Source organism: Trachypithecus francoisi, unplaced genomic scaffold (assembly GCF_009764315.1).
Source record: "Trachypithecus francoisi isolate TF-2019V2 unplaced genomic scaffold, Tfra_2.0 Contig00782, whole genome shotgun sequence".
NCBI lineage: Eukaryota > Metazoa > Chordata > Mammalia > Primates > Cercopithecidae > Trachypithecus > Trachypithecus francoisi.
In genome coordinates, this window is record NW_022680894.1 from 64,258 (window position 1) to 70,471 (window position 6,214).

The 6,214-nt window shown below is 46.4% G+C and overlaps 1 long non-coding RNA gene across 1 annotated transcript; it reads right to left on the bottom strand.

Moving 5' to 3' along the window:
• Window positions 1–4,102: 4,102 nt before the first annotated feature.
• Window positions 4,103–5,005, bottom strand: LOC117088771. The gene is made up of 2 exons (XR_004439316.1): window positions 4,862–5,005; window positions 4,103–4,578 (listed from the first exon to the last, which is right to left on the bottom strand). It is a non-coding gene; the product is annotated as an uncharacterized LOC117088771 (long non-coding RNA).
• Window positions 5,006–6,214: the final 1,209 nt, after the last annotated feature.

The following is a 6,214-nucleotide window of genomic DNA, read 5'->3' on the forward strand; positions in this document are numbered from 1 at the left end:
GACCTGTTACTGGTGGAAGGTATCCTAGTTCCCACTGGTGAATCCATACACAACTGAAGCAACCTCAATTCTTGCCTCCTCAGAAGAAAGAATTTGACTGAGGGTCATAAGGTAGAAACCAGATACAGGCAAGTTGCAGAGCAGGAGTAAAATTTTATTAAAGAGCAGGACAGGAATGGGCGTGGTGGCTCATGCCTGTAATCCCAGTACTTTGGGAGGCTGAGTCGGGTGGATCACCTGAGATCAGGAGTTGGAGACCAGCCTGGCCAACATGGTGAAACCATGTCTCTACTAAAAGTACAAAACTTAGCTGGGCGTGATGGTGAGTGCCTGTAATCCCAGCTACTTGGGAGGCTGAGGCAGGAGAATCTCTTGAACCTGGGAGGTGGAGGTTGCAGTGAGCTGAGATTGAGCCACTGCACTCCAGCTTGGGCTGTAGAGTGAGATAGTATAAAAAAAATGGTTATTAAAAACTATAGAACAGGAAGTAAAGGAAAGAAGGAAAGTACAACTTGGAAGAGGGCCAAGCGGTCGACCTGAGAAACCAAGTGCCCAGCTTGACCTCTTGACTCAGAGTTTCACAGGTTGGCATCCTTCCAGGATCTTGCCACTCCTGATTCCTTAGCTTGGGGCTCCGAACACACTTTCTTCTTTGACCATAAAGTCATTCTGAGGGTACACATCCGTTACAGCTGTCGGGTGCCTCTGCCATACAGAGGGGTCCCTCTGGTCCTAGGAACCTGGACTGGACACTTTGCACGATTACTCCCCCACCCCTTTCCTCATGCTCGCCAAATCCACCTTCTGAGAATGGACCTTAATACTGGAAATGGAGTCCCCAGCATAGTGAAAATCAATACATTCTAGAAACTGACAAGGCCTACAGGCTTTTTCCCAAATGTTCATGCTTTTTTTCTTATTTTCTTTCTTTAAAATTTTACTTGTATATTCCTTTAGTGAAATGCTTACATGCTTAAATTAGGATATAGTTCACTGTTTATGAGGCAGCTTTAGGCCACATTTAACAAAAGTAAGAAAAAGTAGGATGCAAAAGTTTATACAGTATGTAAAAATCAGTAATTCAGGACAGGCTTAGTGGCTCATACCTGTAATTCCAGCACGTTGGGAGGTGGAGGCAGGAGGATGACTTGAGCCTAGGAGTTTGTGACCAGCCTGGACAACATAATGAGACCACTGTCTCTACAAAAATTACAAAAAAAACAAAAAAAATTAGCCAGGCAGGGTGGCACACACCTATAATCCCAGGTACATGAGAGGCTGAGGCAGGAGCACTGATGAAGCCTGGGAAGCAGAGGTTGCAGTGAGCCAAGATTGTGCCACTGCACTCCAGCCCAGGTGACAGAGCGAGACCCCATCTCGAAAAAAAAAAGGAAAAGAAAAGAAAAACAAAATAAGACTATAGGGTGCCAGAGAAGATGCCTTCCTTTTTCTTTTTTTTTTTTTTTTTTGAATCTCACCCTGTCACCCAGGCTGGAGTGCAATGGCCCAATCTCGGCTCACTACAACCTCCACCTACCTGGTTCAAGTGATTCCCCTGCCTCAGCCTCCTGAGTAGCTGGGATTACAGGTGCTCACCACCACACCCAGCTAATTTTTGTATTTTTATCAAAGACAGGATTTCACTATGTTAACCAGGATGGCCTCGAACGCCTCACCTCAGGTGATCTGCCCACCTCGGCCTCCCAAAGTCCTGGGATTACAGGCGTGAGCCACCATGCCTGGCCAATTCAAACATTTCTTCCATTTACAGTTGGTAAGAAAGCAAAGCTGTATCTAAAACCCTGGGGTCAGCAGAAGGGGTGTTAAGTTTTTGCCTGTGAGTGTGATTCCCTCCAGGCCCTTCAGGAAGAAATTTGGAACAAAGAACGCCAGTGAGAGTTCAGTCCTTGGTTCACCCTTATCTGAGGTTGAAGGGAAAGCTGTCACCATTTTTCATCCAGTGGAGATCTGTGCTTCTGAAAAACAACTTAGGGACATTTGCCAAGATGTTATCTTTACCTTCTATAGGGGATCAAATATCTTGTGGCTCTAACCGACTTGGGTGGCTATTGTTCTGAGCTATTACTACCTTTTTCTTTTTTTTCTTTCTTTTTTTTTTTTTTTTTTTTGAGATGGAGTCTCGCTCTGTCTCCCAGGCTGGAGAGCAATGGCCCAATCTAAGCCCACTGCACTGTCCACCTCCTGGGTTCAAGCAATCCTCCTGCCTCAGCCTCCTCAGTAGCTGGGATAACAGGCATCCGTTATCACATCCAGCTAATTGTTGTATTTTCAGTACACATGGGCTTGCACCATGTTAGCCAGGCTGATCTTGAACTCCTGACCTCAGTTGATCTATCTGTCTCGACCTCCCAAAGCGCTGGGATTACAGGTGTGAGCCACTGCACCCAGCCAATTACTACCTTCTTCTTATCAAGTTGCTAATTTACTTCTCAAGAATAGCTAGGTGCCTGGAATTTCCCTTGAAGGCTAATGTGGTTCGGGTATGTACCCTCCAGATCTCATGATGAGATGTGATTTCCAGCCAGGCACAGTGGCTCACACCTGTAATCCCACCACCTCCTCCTCCTCCTCCAATTCCTCCTCCTCCTCCTCCTCCAACTCCTCCACCTCCTCCTCCTCCAACTCCTCCTTCTCCTCCAACTCCTCCTCCTCCTCCAACTCCTCCTCCTCCTCTGTTTCTTTATCCTCCCCTCCCCCTCCTCCATTTCTTTTTCCTCCTCCACTTCTTTTTCCTCCTCCTTTTCTTTCTTTTCCTCCATTTCTTTTTCCTCCTTCTCCTCCATTTCTTTTTCCTCCTTCTCCTCCATTTCTTTTTCCTCCTCCTCCTCCTCCTCACAGGCATGAGCCACTACACAAGGCTTGGCTGTTTGTTTCTTTCTCCTCCTCCTCCATTTCTTTTTCCTCCTCCTCCTCCTCCTCCTCACAGTCACCAGCCACCACGACTGGCCTGGCTGTTTCCTTTTCCTCCTTTCCTCCTCTTGCTCCTCCTCCCCCTCCCAAACTGCTGGGATTACATGCCTGAACCACCGCACCTAGCTATTTCTTCTTTTTCTTCCACTTCCTCCTACTCCTTCTTCACTTAATCTTTTTTTTTTTTTTTTTTTTTTTTGATGTGGAGTCTCGCTCTGTTGCCCAGGCTGGAGTGCAGTGGTGCGATCTCGGCTAATTGCAACCTCCACCTCCTGGGTTCAAGCCTCCCAAGTATATGGGATTACCAGCATCCACCACCATGCCCAGTCAATTTTTGTACTTTTAGTAGAGACGGGGTTTCACCATGTTGGCTAGGCTGGTCTCAAACTCCTGACCTCGTGATCTGTCCACCTCCGCCTCCCAAAGTGCTGGGATTAGAGGCATGAGCCACTGCGCCCAGACCCTCTTTTTTTTGTTGTTTTTTTTTCCCTTGAAATGGAGTTTCACTCTTGTTGCCCAGGCTGGAGTGCAATGGCATGATCTTCCCTCACTGCAACCTCCACCTCCTGTGTTCAAGTGATTCTCATGCCTTAGCCCCCCGAGTAGATGGGATTACAGGCACTTGCCACCAGACCTGGCTAGTTTTTATATTTTTAGAAGAGACAAGGTTTCTCCATGCTGGCCATGCTGGTCTTGAACTCCTGATCTCAGGTGATCCGCCCTCCTTGGCCTCCCAAAGTGCTGGGATTACAGCTGTCAGACACTGTGCTGGGTCTACAGCTCATTTCTTACCATTTAAATCTTTGCACCTCTCCACAAAACTGCCATCAGGGATGTCCCCACAAACCATTCATCCCAGGTGCCATGCAGAGAAGAACTTCTTGTTCTCCTCTTCCCTTTACCTCTTCCCATCTTGTTCATTCATTCATCCCTTTTCCATTCTCACTTTTAAGCGTTAACTTTCAAAAGCCTGTATTCCCCTGTAAGTAACGTATTGTAACTCCCGCCATCACCATATCCTTCTTCAACCCACCAAACTGCCTGAGTTTATGGTAAGTCCATAAACTAACAAGAAAAGGGAAACATTCATTGCAAACTTTGCAGCCCCTCAGTCACCCAACGTGACAGCACAGATCATCTGGTCTTTGAAGACCCTTTTTTTTTTCTTTTTAAGACAGGTGTCACTCTGTCACCCAGGTTCAGGTGCAGTGGTGCAATCACAGCTCACTGCAGCCCCCAACTCCTGTGCTCAGGCGATCTGCCTGCCTCAGCCTCCCAAGCAGCTGGAACTACAGGAACACACCACCACACCCAGCTAATGTGCTTATTTTTTGTAGAGATGGGGTTTTGCTATGCTTAACAGGCTGGTCTCAAACTCCTGGCCTCAAGGGATCCTCCCACCTTGGCCTCCCAAGTGCTGGGATTACAGGCATGAGTCACCATGCCCCCTCTGAAGACTTTTAAATGCTACCATATTCAAGATGCATTGAAACTCACCTGTGTTTGATGAGCCTGCTGTTTGCAAGTGAGTAATATAAAACACACTGAAATACCTTAAGCTTCTCAGACTTTGTACCTTCCTCTGGAATAATCAGTGTATCCCAAAAGTAAATCCATAATGAGGTCCAGTTTTTCCTTCCTCCTTGGCTATGAAATAGACAAGAAAAAGGCAAGCTAGCCATTTCCATCTCACTGTAGGAGACTCTCCTGTTTGCTTTTTGACTGTATTTGAGAAGCGGAGGCCTGACTGCTTTCCTACGTCCTAAGCACAACTTCCTTTACCTAGGAAATCCTCAGCGCAACTACATGGATTAAAGCAGCTTCCTCACTTTGTTTCCAATATTCTTACAACCAAAATATCCAGAAAGGGCAAGGCAACCTGAAAAACTGAGGACAGGTACATTATCCCATGAGCCAAACTGCCACTTACCCTGGTTAGTCATGAAATCGGCAAAATTCCAGATGAGTTCTCCAACCATGTATTTTTTGCATGTTTGATCCAGACCCAGATGGTACTGCTCCAGCAGACTGTTCTAGTAGTCTTCACTGAACATCAGAGATGGATCCTGGAATTCAAAGCAAAGAATATTTAAGAATCAGAATTGGCAGAATTGTAAATATTAGATAAAAAATAAAGATCCACTTGATGGTGATGAAAATATCTGACCCCATAGGGGGCTGTAGTGACTGCAGGACTCACTAATGCTAGGGTAAAGACAGCCAGGGAATGATCTAACCCAGAATAAAAAAGGAGGTTTAAATAAAAACAACATGGCCAGGCATGGTGGCTCACACCTGTAATTCCAGCACTTTGGGAGGTTGAGGCCAGGCAGATCATGAGGTCAGGAGATTGAGACCATCTGGCTAACACAGTGAAACCCCATTTCTACAAAAAATACAAGAAATGAGCTGGGCATGGTAGCGGGTGCCTATAGTCCCAGCTACTCAGGAGGCTGAGGCAGGAGAATGGTGTGAACCTGGGAGGTGGAGCTTGCAGTGAGCAAAGATCATGCCACTGCACTCCAGCATGGGCAACAGCAAGACAGAAGGGAAGGGAAGGGAAGGGAAGGGAAAGGAAAGGAAGAAGGAAGGAAGGAAGGAAGGAAGGAAGGAATAAAGAAAGAAAAGAAAGAAAGAAAGTCATTAATTAGTAACTGCTTTATTTATCAATGTTATTTGACACTCAATTCATCTCACTTTTCCATCTCTATATGCTGGTACAGTCTTAAGGCTGAACTACACTAGAAGTAAATATATGCCTTGGGACCAGGCATGAAGGCTCATGCCTGTCATCTCAGCACTTTGGGAGGCTGAAGTGGGAGGACTGTTTGAGCCTAGGAGTTCAAGACCAGCCTGGGAAATATAGCAAGATCCCATCTCTACAAAAACTACAAAAATTAACCAAGCATGGTGGCACACACCTGGGGTCCCAGCTACTTGGGAGGCTGAGGTGGGAGGACTGCTTGAGCTCCGGAGGTCAAAGCTTCAGTGAGCTGTGTTTGCATCACTGCACTCCAGTCTGGGTGACAGAGCGAAACCGTATCTTAAATAAATAGATAAATGTATGAATGTTTGTATGTAAAATGAAATTAAACCAAGCTGGGCATGGCAGCTCAGGTCTGTAATCCCAGCATTTTGGGAGGTCAAGGCAGGAGGATCACTTGAGCCCAGGAGTTCAAGACCAGCCTAGGCAACACAGTGAGACCCAGTCTCTACAAAAAGTTTAAATATTAGCCAGGTGTGGTGACGCATGCCTGTGGTTCCAGCCACTTGGGAGGCTGAG